Source organism: Neolamprologus multifasciatus, chromosome 17 (genome assembly GCF_963576455.1).
Source record: "Neolamprologus multifasciatus chromosome 17, fNeoMul1.2, whole genome shotgun sequence".
Taxonomy (NCBI): Eukaryota; Metazoa; Chordata; class Actinopteri; order Cichliformes; family Cichlidae; genus Neolamprologus; species Neolamprologus multifasciatus.
The window spans coordinates 11,601,711-11,618,676 of NC_140455.1; the positions used below are offsets into that span (position 1 = coordinate 11,601,711).

Sequence of the window (16,966 nt, forward strand, 5' to 3'; positions counted from 1 at the left end):
GTGTGGCATCAACTTTGATGCAGAACAGCTGATTGTTCTGTAAACAGTTTGAAATGTTTATTTAAAAACGCCTTGGCTGTATTTAAAAAAAAAATAGCTGCAAAAAACTTTGTTGTTTGCCAAACTGAATTACTTTTTTGAAGAAGTAACTATATAATTAATTGCCCAACATTGGTCATTATATACTGTATTTTGCAGACAGAGAGTTACAGGACTCTCTCCCAGACCACAGACTCGTACTCATAATACAAGTCAGAGCTTTATATAAAAAAAAAAAAAGAAAAAAAGAAAGTTGTGTTTTCGAAATTGGAGTTAAGTTATTTTTACTTCCAATAGTGTTAACACACTACACAGGTCAATGACTAGACTTTTTTTTTTTTTATTGTAAGTGGGCTAAAGCAGTTAATTAAAAGTAGTCTAACATAAATGTAAATGCTGTAATTTGATTATTTTAATAAACCATGTAACCACAGTGCACACGTCTGATGTCGCTCACAGTGATCCAAGGGACCGCTCAGGGAGTTTGTGTGTTCAGTCAGACACGGGAACATTGGTCCCAAGCAATCTGATTGTTTGTGTGATCAGCCACGAGGAGAGTTTGTCTTAGTTACCGTCAAGATTTCCTGAGAATTTTTGTCACTACGAGCAGCACTTTGTACTCTTTGTTTTTTTTTAAAAAAAAAAAAATACAGCCCCTGAACACAAAGCAAAAATAATTACAACCTTTCAGTGCCATAGTAACTGGGCTGGGCTGAAACTCAAACAAGGTCATTGTTTCTTGCTGCCCATTAAATAAGCTATTTTTATTCGTTTAAAAAAAACAACAACATTTTCTTCTCTTCTTTAGGACTTCTTTTTATAAACCGGTCTCTGACCTAATGATATTTCTGTTGTGGATTAATAGCATTTGTCTAGCGGAGCTTGTCCTTACTCATTTAAGCTCCATGTTATCTCAGCATGAGATACACAGAATCCAATTGGAGAAATGAAACTAAGTGTCTTGCCTGAGTTGTCTGGATCCCCAGGCGAGTGCGGAGCTGATCAACAGCAGGATGCTAGCAGCCTCTTGAACACATATCACTTTATTAGAATGAATCTGTCTAGCCTGCTTTCCACTCACGGCAGTGACAGAACCTGCTCATCAAAGCCTCGAGGCCACGACTAAAGCGTCTGTCCTGAGAGACTGATTGAAAAAGCGTACATCAGTTTAGTGCCTTGTAAGTTCTTTATTGGATATAATAATTACTTGGCATCTATATCCATTCACCTCTTTCGCTCCTGTCTAACTCTAAACTCCCATTAAACTTCACGAAGACTGTGTGTAACACTTCTATACGTTTGCTGAACTGGCTTCCAACTTTTCTTCATTTAAAAGTCAAAATTAAGAAAAAGAAACTGGGCGACTTTTAAGCAGCCTCATTACTTGTCCTCTCTTTCCCCCGATGACTTTATGTATTATACTAAAAAAACAAAGATATCCCAACAGATTCTGCAGGAATTGAAAGGTTTTCAAATTAAAAGGTTTACACTTCTTCATCTGTCATGTTGTGATCTCACTGCAGGTAACAGATTAAATACGTGGCTCTATTTGCATTTCTAATATTAGAATAGAATATATTTGAACAGAGTACAATACCTCTGGATTTTCCCCCATAAATGTCCTTCAGGGTTACAGGGTTTCTTGCACAATTTTGGCTATGACTGGATACTTTTGACGTATTTAATGTCATAGAACTGTGAATACATGTAGATATCTTTGTGCAGCATAGCAAACAGTTTATTTTGTTTTCCCACAAAAAATAAAAGTTTCCTTTGTCCATGTTTTGATTTATCCGTGATACCTTAACGGCCGGTTCGTGAAAATATTGTCGGACATATACCGGTCCGTGGCTCAAAAAAGGTTGGGGACCACTGCTCTATAACACTGCCTGTATGTTGCCAATATAAGTAATGGTAGTAAGAAACATAATTTTAAATGGCTCTTTATAGCATTATCATCACATTTCCCTTCAGATCAATTTAGATCTATTGACGTTGAAGTGGAGGTCAAAGGTCAAATTAACGATATTTTAAATCATTATACGGTACTTTCTATATGTTGATACAATACACACATGCTTGCAAGACTTATAGTTTCAAATTACAAGGTTTTTTGTCAAATTTTCAACAATAAATCATTAAGTTGACTTTGTAGATTTTGATGGACGCAAGCCAAATTTTAATGGATCTTTATCATGACCAAACTCTACAACCCTACAAAGTTTTATCTGAATTAATTCGAAACTTTTTGAGCCATAGTGCTTACAGACAGAATAAACATACAAGAATCATAACCTCCTTTGCTGAGGTAATAATTTGTGTGGCAAGTGTTATAGTCCGAAAAATACGGTAGTCAGATTTTTTTGTTTATTTTTTAAAATATATTTATTTACATTCTTTTTATTTCAGAAGTAGGAGTAGGAGGTTATACTTCACTGGGGACAGTGATTCAGATAGCTTCAGGTCCCAGAGATGTATAGTCAACCCTGATGTACATTTAAAGGATGCACACTGGTGTAGTGTAGTGAAGTGTCACTGCTGAATCATCAACGTAGTTGTGAAAATTTAACATCCTTGTTCACGTCCAGTAATGAAATTTCTGTCTATTTTAACACATGGAAACTATGACACCAATGTAAGAGTGTCTCTTCATCCTCTACTTGTTGTTTCACTGTGGAAGCTCCTCTCCCAATGACTGAACAAAGTGTTTTGATAGCAAGTTAGCCGTTGAAGAGTTATACAGCAAATTGACAAGCAATGACCTGTAGATTAATCAATAACAAACATAATTGTTCATTGCAGCCATAATGGTAATGGTCGGTTGGATTTTATTTGCATGGATTTTGAGTCGAGCCCAGTGGACAGCCTTCTCTTCATACAGAAGAATTATTGCTACAAAGCCAAATTGCAAACCATTTGGACCCTCATTTACACCCATTTGTGACTAATGAGTGTCTTTGTCACAGTGCTTTGCACTCATTGGCTTTGAACTGTACTTTGAACTGTTCCCTAATGGCAAAGTTGACCACAGCTGATACAATTTGCCGCCCCTAGTCTTACTGCCAAAACTTTGAGCAGGCCAGAGTCCATCCATCAGAAGAAGCCTCATCAGAGCAAGCCGGGGAGTCGTAGGAGAAATAATGTGCTTTTTATGATGGGATAGCCGTAATGTTCTCCACAGGTTGGGGTATTAACTGAGTTCATACATCACCCACACTGCAGAAAACCGTGGGGTAGTTTGACAGGGAATCACCTCTGGGGAAAATGTGGGGATGCTCTGCATAGCATAGGTAACTAATGATCAAGAAGACGCCAATGAACTAACATGTGAAGTAAGGTGAGGGGTTTTCCTCATGAGTATTAATTAGAGGCCAGGTTCTCTCATGCTTAAGATGTACAGCATGCTGTTTATACAAGAGTGAGAAACATGGAGAGTTGGAAGGCAAATGGATTTTTAGTATTAAACAAGTCTGCTTAAATGTCAAGGAAAAAATATAAAGGCCCAAGAAGTGCTGTGTTGGAAAGTTTTTTAAGATAACATTTAACAGGCTTCATTTAACAAGCAGGGTAATCATGGTTTTTTTTTTTTTTTTTTTTTTTTTTTTTTTTTTGGGGGGGGGGGGGGGGGGGGTAGGTAAGATGGACAAAGCTGACACAATGTAGTTGCATTGTTCTAACTAACAGCAGATTTTTCACAGCTACTAGTTTCTTGGGATTATTTTGGGTGTCCAGGATGATATCTGTTCCTCTGCATTGCATTTATTTGTTTGGTGTGATGATTACACCTTGAAATCTTTTGCTGAACTGACATTTATCCAGGGATTTTCCTGGCTCAGTATGGGCCTTTGGGGGTGACTAAATGAGGGTGTGTAAAGCAGTGTAAGGGGTTGTTCTCGGTGACGTCCTCAGGCCAGTGAAATATGGAGAGTAAATCACAAGGCACTTATGCCACTGAGGGCTCTTTTGAGGTGGATGACTGCTTCCCTCTAGGATCCCCTGAAGAGGTCATTGGTGTGGTGGTGGACCATAATGGCTAAATATCAATTAGTGGCGTTGGCTCTGGGCCCAGTGAGGCCTAAAAGCTGCAGCTCTGTAGCTGAGGCAATGCAAGTGCAACAGATAGACTGCTATGTAACCGCGGCTGAGCTTTAAGAGGTTCTGAAGGGGAAAGGAATGCAGTCGGATGTTGTTTCTGCAGCAGCCAAAACAGTCTCTACTTCTTAAAAGAAAAATACTAAGCTGAAGATGATCAAACAAGAGTCTTGCTAAGGGCGTATTTGAAAATCAACCCCTCTTAGGTGTTAAGAGATGGGCCACCTGCCTCTCATTAACACGATTCCATATTTTACTGTCTAAACTTTGCTAAATCTAAAGCTGTAGCCACCATGTTGATCATCACTCTAGTGAGTGCGAAGGATCTAAGAGGCAAACATGCTGGTAAAGTCTTCCTAGCCGTCAGTGTAACTAGTTAGTTAATGGATGCAAGTAAGTACTACATTAAAACTAATGAATGAATAAATACATTTAGCTCCAACATTAATAAACCTTTACCACATCCTACTGAGAGCACTAAGGCTACGTCTACACTAATGCGTTTTCGTTTGAAAATACATCGTTTTCTCTCCCTTTAAATGAGTGGCAGACAGAAATGAGGCAGGTCAAATCTTCTTGCGTTTCAGGCATGCGCAGTACTGGAACATAAGCGCTTTCAGCCGTTTCAATGTGGACGCATAACTCTGTTAAAACGACTGAAAACGCTACACAGCAAATTTAAAAGTGTTAAATGTTTTGGTGTTAGTAGTCTTAGAGTTAATTTTACTCTAAGTAGAGTCACATTCTTTTAATGTAACTCTGAGGTGTAAAATGATAGTAGTTAAAATCGAGTGTTAAAAATGAGTGTTTCTATTTCAAATCTGGAGGTGTTACAATGGAAACATTAACTCTTGACCTCTTAACTCTGAACTCCTACAGGGGCTATGACACTAATAGAGTAAATTCACAGACTCCGCCCCCAGCACGGCTCCAATCGAAGCTGAAGTGAAGCCGTTTCAGAACATTTTGCTCTACATATTTGAGTTGTTTGCCATGCTTGGTAAGTCATTTTTTCAAAGATTGTTTCAATTATTATTATTAGCTTTTACTTCTGTGGCTCTTTGGAGTTGAGACAAAGCTGTGTGAAAGGCATTAGCCATGTTGCTCGGTGATAGCATAATATTCTGTTTTAGCTAGCTGAAAGGTATTGTTTGCAGGCAAATACCACAGCCTTGAAAAAAAGCTTGCATGTGAATTTTCAGTCAAACCTTTGGTCAAATACACTTAAAACAATGTCTGGAATGTGAAATGTTGGTATAATGGTGCTACTTGAAGCCTGAAAATGATCTCCCATAAAAAACGAGCAAACAGCAGTAGCAGACGTCCCGAGTCCCGACTGAGTTCTACGTTAGCACTTAGATTCCTCCAGAGTTTTGTGCACACGGTTTAGGTAAAAATGAAAAAGGTTGAGGTTTTACATTTAGTTCAGTATTACCTGTTGTCTGTGTCCTTGTCTTTTGGGAAAATACTTTACACAAGTAATGTCTGAAAAAGGATTCCTTTTTTTTACTGTGCTGCAATTGTTTGTGCCATTAATTAGTGTCAACTAATTTTTATTCAATCTCCACATAGGATATGCTTGTGAAGATGGAATATGGGGGAGAGCAGAAGTGCGTTGAAGTTCCACAAAGTGATGAATGACGGACATGTCTATTGTATTTTGTATTTATTGAAATAAGTGATGAGAATGCTGTTATTTACCAGCTCACCTATGTCAGACCTTTTGATAAACAAAATTCTAATGAAAGTGAGAACATGTACACTGTTACATCTTTCAGAAAATGTTTTGAAATTGTGGTGCACAGTTCAGAATAAATGTTTTTCAAAAACCATTGCGTCTTTTTAGTAAATGTTTATTTCCAAGAGAAATTTCTAGAAGTTCAGAACAGTAAAATTCCCGCTTTTTAGAATTAATTAGAAGATAACTCTTACGTAGTTAAACTAAAATACTCTTTGAGAGTTAATATATAAACTCTTAACACCTAGTTAGCATTAGTAAGTGTTAAATTATCAACTCCAGACAGATTTGGTGTTTAACACTAAATCAGAGTTAACGTACCAACTCTCCAAAAAGAGTTAAATTAACACTCTCTGGTGTGGACCCATATAGACACTTTAAAAGTGTTGAAATCAAATCTGACAGTGTTAATTTGGACATGCTGGATTTGCTGTGTAGTGTGGACGCGGAGCATTTTCAAACAAAAACGCCGTTTTCAAATCTATCCGGGCTAGTGTGGACGTAAGACATTTCCTGCTGTGATCAGATAAGCAGCAATATTGTAGCAAAGAGGAGTGAGCTCCCCACAGCAGGTGGAGGTTGCACCTAGAGATTGTTTCACCCCAAGGAAGAAAGGGAAGGTGAAAGACAGGGGGAGAGATTAAAAATGATGTCCATAGCTGCTGAACAATGAGTAACTGTCAGGGGCTAGCTCAATCAGAAACAATCCAATAAAGTCCACTATGTTGGAGAAAGGATGTTGCCACTCCTCATACTTGGCGGTGATTAAAAGAGTGAAATTTAAAAATACTGACATCAGCTCTGACCTTCCTTTTTAATTACTCTTTAATGGTCATCATAATATTGCTGTTATGGAGAGGAAATCAGGGATGTTCTGATATTGTGACTGCCCTAATCAATAGATGAAGACCTAAACAACGATCTGGTGTTTTTGGTTTATATATGGGAGTCAAATTCCTGCTGACTTCTACCCTCAATGCTAAAGTCCGTTACTCATGTCTGTTTTCATTCTGCAACATTGAGTGCTTTCTTGTAAGTATTTTTCCTGTACCTTCTTTAGGAAGGTCATGTGACCGCTTGGTTATATTGTCATAAAGTCGGGTAGCACAGTTTGACCATGTGCTATTTGTTGAAGCCCTGTGTTGTGTGCACAGAGCATCCACAGCAGCAATACACAGTAACACCTGCTGACTGTTTGATGACCTCATACCAGCAGCACAACACAGATATACACCAAGATGCAGTGCTGAGAGAGGATAGGGAGAAAATGAGGTAAAAAGCTCACAGTCTTCCCTGAGGGACCGACATCAGAAGTGCCTATCTTCAGATTAGTTTGGAAAAAACTAATGTCTCGCAATGTCTGATCTGCTTCTGCTAGCTCCTCACCATGAACGCTGACATGAGTGAAATGACACTGAAAGGTGAAACGGCACCAAAATTGTTACCAAGGCAATCATAGCATAAACAGAAGCTGGTTGTGTCAAATTGGCGTTGAATTCATGAAGCACTTTTATTTACAGTATGTGTAGGATAAGGTTTATGCCTCTTATCTGTGGGGCGTGCATATATAGAGCAGCATGCTGGGGATTTTCTTATGTAGTTCCAGTCTTCTACTAAAGACCATGTGTGTTAAGTTGTCGGCCCCGTGAAGAGATTTGAGAAAGCTGTCATCACCGAAATTGTTTCCTCTCCACAATTAGTGTGCATACATTTTGCGATTTCCGTAGGGACTCTATCAGCAGCATTGTTGGTCCTTTCCTGGCACAGCCAATGTCGCTTACGAATGGAGAGTCTGGCTTAATGGAGGATAAATCCACTCACCTTGGGCAATAATAGCTAACCCTCTGCAGTCTTACCTTGAAGATTGGAAACGTAGGACTTGGTATGTTTCCCTTATCTCTGGCTGCCAATAACAGGACCTCGGAGACAGTGAAGCATGAACCTAGAAGTGGAAAGGGAAAACTTCTGTTGGCCACCCGCAGCAAGCACACACAGGCGAGTGCTCTCCTACAAGAGAGGAAAAAATGAAATGCAACTTTCCCGTGACCATGTTTGCATTTTTGAAATTATCGACCTACATCAGGTGATCGACTCTCAGTGAGGTGTGAAACTGGGCCGGGGCTCATTTCATCTCGGCATCTGCACCATTCTTTGTGTTATGCAGATAAGAGTGGGATTGCGAGATTGGGAAGATGTCCCGCAGCCTTGACACTTGACATTGGCGGCAATTTGTTGTGATGGAAATGTGGATGATGGTGCAAAAAGTCCGGAATGGAGGTGTGCGTTACCATAGTTACCGTGCAACGTCACTAGAGGGGGCGACGTGTAATTGAAGAGAGAGAAGAAGGGGAGAGCAGCTGAGCTGGAGATCAAGACAAATGATGTGAATGGGGAAATGAAGATGCAGGCTTGTTTTAAAGCCTAGAACAGAGCATGTTTGCTCTCACTGCTAGTGATGGGGTAGGCTGGAACTACAGGGCTATTGGCAAATGACTTGTAGGCTGGTAGCCAATGAGAATATCCTGGATATTCCTAATAGATGTTCTCAGTCTTGTAATTATTTGTAACTGACCACATTAAACCAATGCAAGAGTCTTTATTAGCAAAGGACGTGAGGTTGCATGCCAATTGACTTCTATAGAGTTTCGGTTGGATGTTTGTGTATTCCCAAATTTCACACTGTACATTAGTGTAACAATTTCCGTCAGTCTATGAATTTTCTTCCGCTTATCTGATTTAGCTTCGGGGGGGCTGGGGTGGACCCTATCCCAGCTGCCATAGGGCGAGCGGTGGGGTACACCCTGGACTGGTTGCCAGCCGCAGGTGTGAATAGTTGTCTGTCAATGTCAATATTAATCCAGTAAGAATTTCGAATCATCACTTAACCTAGCCCTTAACTTAACCTGCCACTAACCAGGGGCTTCTTACTATGAGGCCAAAACACTTGACCTAATGTTCAGGTTTTCCTCCAAGCTGAAGCTGAATCCCTAGTATTGTTTAGGTGTTTAGGTGTTAGGTGAGTAAGATTATTGCTAGCTATCACCACTGTAAATTGCAAAGATTAAGCTGTAGTTTAAATTTCAGGGCAATAAGAACTCGATGCCTCAATTCTAACTTGAATCTGTCCAGCTGGACTCATATATATCTATTTAAACGCACAGTAAAACAATAGAAGCTTACTGTGAAAGTCCATTAAAGCTTTTAATTGTGAACAAACATTTTAAAGTCCACAAATGGACCAAACAGTATACTTACAGTAGCTTCACCTCACAGAGCAAAGCCCGTATCACTGCTTAAGCTGCCAGCCTGTCCTGTTTTCAGCATCAGTTTAGGGGAGCTGTCTGAGCACGGCGCTACCTGCGTCAGTGTATGCATGAATGAAATTGTGTGTCAAGAGCGTAAATGGAGCGCAGCCCAGCTTTGGTCGAGCGCTGCGAGAGTGTGTCTGATATTTGACTAACAGCATGCAGAGGGTGGACTGGATTTGAAGCAACTTTGTGGATAGAAAAGAGGACTGGGTACAAGCATAGATTCTTTCTTAATATCTTTTTTTGTATGTGTGTACATGTTTGTGATTATCTGTGCATCTCTGTCTGATTAAGATTTAATTCCTTCTTTTAGTTTGTTAGACCAGCGGTCCCCAACCCCCGGGCCTCGGACCGGTAGCAGTCCGTGAGTCATTTGGTACCGGGCCGCGAGAGTTGAGGATCAGGTGTGAAATGTATAGTTTTCAGGGGTTTTATCGGTTTTCAGCGTTATTTTGTTATCGTTTTTATTGTTAACTCGGTTTTCCTTGGTCTTTTCACGTGTGTTATGAATAAATTTCTTTTTTTCAGTACCGGTACTAGTTTTATTTTGTTGTATTTATCCGCGACACCATGAAAATATTGTCGGGCATAAACCGGTCCGTGGCGCAAAAAAGGTTGGGGACCGCTGTGTTAGACTTTGGAATGTCAGCCTTGATAGTGATCTTCTTCTCTTTGCTGAGGTCTTTCAGTTCTATTCCACTTTAGTCCCCTGAGGCTCAAACACATACAGTATGAGAAGCAAAGCAGAGTGCCTGTCAGGTTTGGCTTTGGGTTCCCTTCTGTGGCTTTTTCCGTGGTCAGCTAAGCATGCAGAGTCCCGGATGGCCCCACATCACAGCGTCGACCACTGCCTGTAAGCCTGTGGCAGCATTTGCTGGCAGGATCCCTATAGGAGAGTCTGCAGGAACTGATCCCACACCTTTACTCCTTTTTCTCCATTTGTTGGAAGTTCCACATCACACATATGGTGTGAGTGAAGGGGGGCAGTGGTTGACAAGTTGGAAATAAAGGTGTCGTTTGCAAGGCAGTCAGCTGTTCGGACAAACAGGATAGCTGAATTCGAACCTGCAAACTTGCATCCACAAAAGCCAGCAGCACACACTGACACATTTTGAATGAATCTAGTCTGTGTGCGCATCTTGTTTGTCAGCATGGACAGATGTGAATGAATGTGAGACGAGGAGACACATTTTAAACCCCGAACCTCTTCGGAGCAACTGGAAAACCCTCTGGCTAACTTCGGAACGTTAAAGGAATTTTTAATTTGCACAACGGTGCTTTGACACAACTCCCTTACTCATAGTCTGTTTTCATTGGGGAGAAACATTAATGTGCCAAATTTAAGATGCCCTTTGCAAATGGAGACGTCTGTATGGAGTGTTTGATTGCGGGGACGAGCGGGTGATTGGAGGAGGGGTCTTCTTCTGAAGAGAGCATGAATGAATTACATGGGTGTCTACTTCCAAGCTTGAGGGGGTTTTTATGCCAAGCTGAGCATCTTCCTCTGAAATGGGTTTAACTTTAATTTTCATGTATGGAACCTCCTGAGAAAGCTTCACCCCAACCTGGCTTCAACTCTAATGGAGCGGATAACCGAGGCTCACTATCACTAATGCAATATTCCCTGTTCCATATGTAATATTACCTGCCTGTGCACGAGAGGCGAGACAGACGAAAAGACACGGCAGCCTTTTTTTTTTTTCTTCCTTTTGACCTGGAGCAGCTCTTCCCATTTGCCTGTCTCTAAGGGCTCTTTACTTTGCAGACACAAAAAGGCCTGTTCTCAATGCTGGCATCCCAGCTTCTCGCTTTCTTTCTGCCAATTACTGACCTCATGCCATTTGATTTAAGCGGCTGAATTTCTCCGTACTTTCCCCTCTCAGCGTCACATCCCCAACCTATTCCGGAATCTCGCTGTTGAATGCCCGAGCTTTCATATTCAATCTTGTGCAAAATAGACCTACCATACCTTTCTCTCTGTCTCTCTCTCTCTCTCTCTCTCTCTCTCTGTCTCTTTCTACCAGTTTTATAATTTTGCTTTGACAAAGGATTTCCCCCCTATTCCTCTAAAGCCATTTAAATTCACCACTATGTGCTTACGGGAAATCCAATTTCTGCCACCAGCTTATAGAGTGGAGGAACAAAGAGGCCCATTTGCATGGAGAGTTGAGGAAATGGTATGTTGGGTTTGAGATGAGGATGAGAATTTCCCAGATTGCTTTACTGATGTGGTTATTGAATTGGTGCTGCAGTGCGACGTAAATGAAGCGCTCACAGGAGCTGCTCTGGAAGAGAGAAAACATCCAAATAAACTAAGAAAAAAAATGCCAATGCAGTATTAATGAGGTATTAATTATGAGCTAGATATCACACACAGACATTCGTTAAGATCTCATTGTAATGGTAATTGGACAATGTTGCATCATGATCGCTTTTTCAAAGGATTATAACAGATTGCGTCATTAAATAAAGAAATAACTGGGCTTTAGTTCGTGTACCAAAAAAACCACAGGATTAGTTGTGACATATTTAGGACGAATAAGAATCTTGGAGGTGTTAATCGATCTATAGAAGGGAGGCAGCCTGGCAGAAAGTGGAGTGCACCTTCAGTCTGAACTTTCAGAGTGATATTAAGCAAATCTGGATGTAGAAGTTTGCGAGTCGGGGCTGTAATTGTAACTTTTTAATCATATTCATTCCAATGCTGACAGGTAAAGGCAGTGACATGCTTATAAAGTTTTGTCCCGATTGCCCTTTCCAGTGTGAATTGGATGTGGAGTTATGCGCCTGTGGTTATAGGTTAGGTTTGAAAGGAGAAGTGTTCCTGTACTCTTAAGTTACACTACACAAGAGAGAAAAGTAAAGATCTTTTATCAGGATAGGAAAAAAGAAGTCTAAAAATCCAGATGAGATGTGGGGTCACCATTTAGGTGATGATAAATAGAGGTGTGCCTGCCAGGGATTCACAAGTTAACTGATGGCACTGGGATTTCCCCCTCTATATCAAATCTTTTTCAAGTGACCACACATGAAATCCTATCTTTTCCAAGCAGTAGGATGTAAAAATTACAAATTGCAATCAATAGCCACTTTGACCAGGACCTGTTTCATAAAGTGTTCAGATGGAAGAAACTCCTGTTATCTGGTAACTTTGTTGGGACAGAATCATTCGATGGAGGAGGTGTATTATTATTAACGCAATTCTTTTTTTTTTATATAGCATCAAATCACAGCAACAATCGCCTCAAGGCACTTTATATTGTAAGGTAAAGACTCGACAATAATACAGAGAAAACCCCAACACATAAGTAGGCACTTGGCGACAGTGGGGAGAAAAAACTCCCTCTGATTCCTCCAATATAACCAGACTCGGGGAGTGGCACCCATCGCTTACAACAGATTGGGGGTGAGGGGAGGGAGACAGGACCAAAGCAAAGCCAGTACAGAAGTTCCTTAAATGCACATTCTTTTCATTGGCCAACAGGGACTCCTCTGGCTGTCTGATGTCTATAGAAGGTAGTGCGGAAAATGATTTGTTACTTTATTATGACCTCAGTAAGTCATTTCCTAAGGAGGCTGTGGTCTCAATAGCAGGTTTCAGGCATTATGTAATGGAACATAATTTTGTACAATACAGTGACATGAAGAGTTATGTAGGATATAATTTGGGATATGGCTACCGTGTCACAAACAAATTGGTACTAAAACATTGTGCATTTCCTCAGTCAGATCAACCAAACAAGCTGGTCATGGCCTATAATGTGGTCAAGCAGACCACAAGATTACATCACAGTGACTACATATGTGCAAAGTGTACAATCTGTGGTTTCTGTCAACTTACTAGGAAAATAAATAGCTTTTAGAGGCTATGATGTAGTGGACAGAAATAGCATTGGACCATTGTGGCACAGCTGTGGCATTTAAAAGCTAAAACCCACAAAAAACCTTGTATTATTACTGCAGGTAATGATAATTCTGTGGGTTTTCACCCCCTTTTATACTACACAGATGTATTTGCTCTGTTGTTGATATAAAAATAGACGTAGCTGTGTTTGGTATTTTGGCTGATTATGCTACAATCGGACAAAATGCCAAACGCTTGCTGCTTTTCTCTGCTTCATATCTTTGTAAGCCAGAAATAAGTAGCAGAAATACTTTGAAGTACTGATTCATCTGATGAATCATGAGCAGAAATAATCTTGCTTAATTGCGCTCCTAATTTAGCTGTATTTAGTTTATATTTATTTATGTGTCACAAATGAAATTTGCCCCTCTCTGCCTCTTTAGCTCGGAGCTTGTGCTTCTCTTTTTTTTCTCAGCAGGGGAGCCAGTGGTACAGATGATAAGACTGTTAAACATGGAGACATTGGCCACAGCTCACCACAGCTCCGTAATCGCACAGGTCCTTCTTACTTACTGTGTAGATGAAGGCTTTTGGTTGCTTTATAACAATGAGATAAGATAGCAGAGGAGAACAGGGAACGCTTCTGCTTTGAATGGCTGTGCAGAGGAGAGACAGGAGTTGCTACAGTACACACTGTGCTTGGCTCCTCACTTGTCAAGTTGTTTTAGGATTTGTTTGGCTTTTGAGCGGAATAATCTCAATGGGAGAATAACAACTGTTGGGAAGTGTGCGTCCAGAAGCATCCTCCCTCTTTATATCCTTTCTCACTCTTCTGTGAGCACTGACATTTGCTGGGCAAAAATGATGGTTTTGTGTGTTTATGTATGTGTCTGTGCGTGTGCTTTAGCATTTGTCTGCAAGCCTACAAGCATATATGATTGATTTTTTTTATGGAGGGGGTGGGTTTAACTGCTGAGGTGTGTGCATTTGGCCGATAAGTGAGTTTGTGGCAGTCAAGTACAGTGCAAAAAACATTTCCCTTACTCTGCAGGGAGCAGGACTGATTCCTTCATCAGTCTGTCGTCCACATTACAGACTTTATGGATGCAGTAAAATCCCCAATGGACAGCTGCCACCAGTTTCTCAGCTTCACAACTGCCAAACACCAAATGTGTGTATATATATATATTTATTTATTTTATTTTATTTTTGGGGGGGGACAAGCAAATCTCAGAAGGCTGCCCGCCACATTGCCAGGTAAATACTAAAAAAAAAAAACATATAATGAAAAAACTAGGCTCCACCATGGAACTACTGAAGTTGAAGCACATACACGCGCATAAAATTGGCCTCTTCTCTGCCTCTGATTGGCTCTGACCCTGACATTTCTGCCTAAGCCTCCTCATCTAACCATAGCACTAAACAAGCAAGAGCCTCGAGGTAATCAGAGGCAGGATAGAGATGGGTCTCTGCAGAGTACAGGTGACGCTGTGGCACCAGGGCTCTGTCAGGAGTAGGAGGCTAGACATCATGGACTGTGCAAAGAAGAGGCAGTTTGTAGTACTCAGAGCGAGCAGTCTATTGAGGAGCTGAAAGTTGATTAAAATGATTTCAATATGTGATGGGTTTACAAAACCTTCACATTTAGACTTGTTTAATCCTTATAGCAAACTTAGCAAATATGTTCAGTGGTGTTCTGAGATCAAGACTTATTGAATATATTCAAATAATTTAGCTTGTTTGTCTTTAGCATTTGCTCACACTCCCTGTGTGAGCCACTGCTGACTAAAACACTGAGGCATGTAAGCTGTAGAGCAGCAGAGAGACACACATATACACTGTAAACATGAGGATCGTACTAAATGATCATACACAATTATAAAATAAGTTATTAATAACATGAGACTAACTTGTTGTTGTTATTATTATAATAAGTTGGTATCACGTTAGCTGATCCTCAGATGTGATTTTCTTTTATAACTGTAGCAAAGAAAACATTTATATGCTGTTAAAAGCATTAAAAAAGGTTTAATTTCTTTAACTTAGATTACAATCTATATACTGCAGAGATGCTGCAGAGAAAACAGTGCAGAAACAGACAAAAGGGGTATTCTCCATCTGATCACTAGTCTCAGATACTCACTGTTCGGTAAAGGCTCTCACCAAAATGCCTTACGTCAGCCAGATTGAAGGACATTTCCAGTAAAGATGGGCCTGTAGGGAGTAAAACTCTGAAATCACTCGATGAGCAACATCACTTCTGGTGAATCACAGCTGATTACGGCGCAAAGTTGTAAGTCAGTCATGCTGCTACTGAGGAGCAATAACAGCCAGTTACACAACATTTCCAGACTTGTGGTCTGAAGGTAAATAATAGCCAGTGTCACATCCAAACAACCCTAATGGCTGATAATGAGCAAGTGGTTTTTGCCAGGACAAACAATAGATGATTCTGCTCTATTTTCCCTTCCTGCCTTATTTCCTGTGCTGAGCTTGGTGTACCACAGGAAGAGTGATGGAAAGGCAGCTCTCTTTGTTTCACATTTGTGCACATTTATGCACTATTTGCTCTGGTCAACTATGAATTTTGAATGTTAACAAAATAAATCCTGTTCTCCTGTTGTTGCTACACAGCCACTATTTACCATATCGGATATCCCACTTTGAGTGCATAATTACAAGTGGACTTATCGATCATCCAGCCTCATTCTGTGCTAAGGTAGCTGAGCTTGTTCATTTAATTTGCCAGAAAATCTCTGTTGTGAAGGAAGCATAGAATATATGGAATATGTGCTACTGCCCATACTTTTTGTGGTCTTAGTCTAAAGTGGGAAGACACAAGTGTGCTTCTTTCTGCTAAATCCACTCGCACTAAATTGTGAAATAAAATGATATCAAAGACTTTGGTGTCCCAGATTCAATGTAAGGGTATTTATAAACGTATTTAATTGCTGATAGCGTCTGTAAGTTTGCTATTCCTAAGAGAAAACCAAAAACTTTACATGATTAAAATGACATTAACACATTTAATGTAAATCACTGGGAACTTTGTGTAGTTCACTTCTTAAATTGTGTATTACAAAAGGCTCATTTCTTTCAAGAGGAATTGTGATTGGTTGTATTTGATGCTGCAGTTGAGTGCAGATCTAAGAGAGACGACTTGGGTGAAGTCGTTTCTCTACACAAGCAGGAATTCATGTCAACTCTCTTAAGAAAAAAATCACCAGCTTAGATTTTATTTGAAATGAGAGTCAATGTACGAATTATCATCTGCTTTCAGCTGAAGTCTTTAACATTGGTAAAGATGCCAATGTAAGTCTAATTGGTACTGGCTATTACTGTAATTTCAGTAGAGAGCTCATGAAATGCAGAGTATCTCCTTTTGTATCCTTAATCCGAGAATGGTCAACTCCAGATACTGTCCCGACCCGATTCTCACAGCCATTTCCGGAGACCATGTGTTAAAACACCTGAACGAGTGCTTGAGCATGTTTGACCCTTCTAATGAGACAGTTTTACTTCAAAATAGACCCCGATAATGCCTGCGCTGTCCTCATTTTAGCCACAGTGACATATGAGGAGGATTCAGCAAGAAGGAATAATGGATGTTCTTTCCAGAAGAGAATTTTGATTCTGGCAGTTATGAAAACAGCATAATTGAGATCTGATGGTTATTGTCCTGCATTTGTTCTCACAGTTAGATTTTAGTTCTGTATTGTTTTAAATCCGATGCATCCCTTTTATATGAGGTGGTGTGCTTTTGTTGCTTCCTAAACGCCTCTGGGCTGGTGTGGTGCAGGCTGTGGCTGATGTTGCATTTATATGGTAAATGGTAAATGGCCTGTATTTATATAGCGCTTTACTAGTCCCTAAGGACCCCAAAGTGCTTTACATATCCAGTCATCCACCCATTCACACACACATTCATACACTGGTGATGGCAAG

General features: G+C 40.2%; 1 protein-coding gene and 1 long non-coding RNA gene across 4 annotated transcripts in view; both read left to right on the forward strand.

Annotated features, from left to right (window-relative positions):
• The window catches only part of LOC146498994 (carboxyl-terminal PDZ ligand of neuronal nitric oxide synthase protein-like), a 240,285-nt gene that overhangs the window by 32,012 nt on the left and 191,307 nt on the right, over window positions 1-16,966 (forward strand). The window lies entirely within an intron of this gene.
• Window positions 3,633-16,966, forward strand: part of LOC146498995 (uncharacterized) — a 30,994-nt gene continuing 17,660 nt past the window's right edge. Inside the window, exon 1 of the long non-coding RNA XR_014870223.1 lies at window positions 3,633-16,853. This is a non-coding gene — a long non-coding RNA (uncharacterized LOC146498995). The remainder of the gene's footprint in view (window positions 16,854-16,966) is intronic.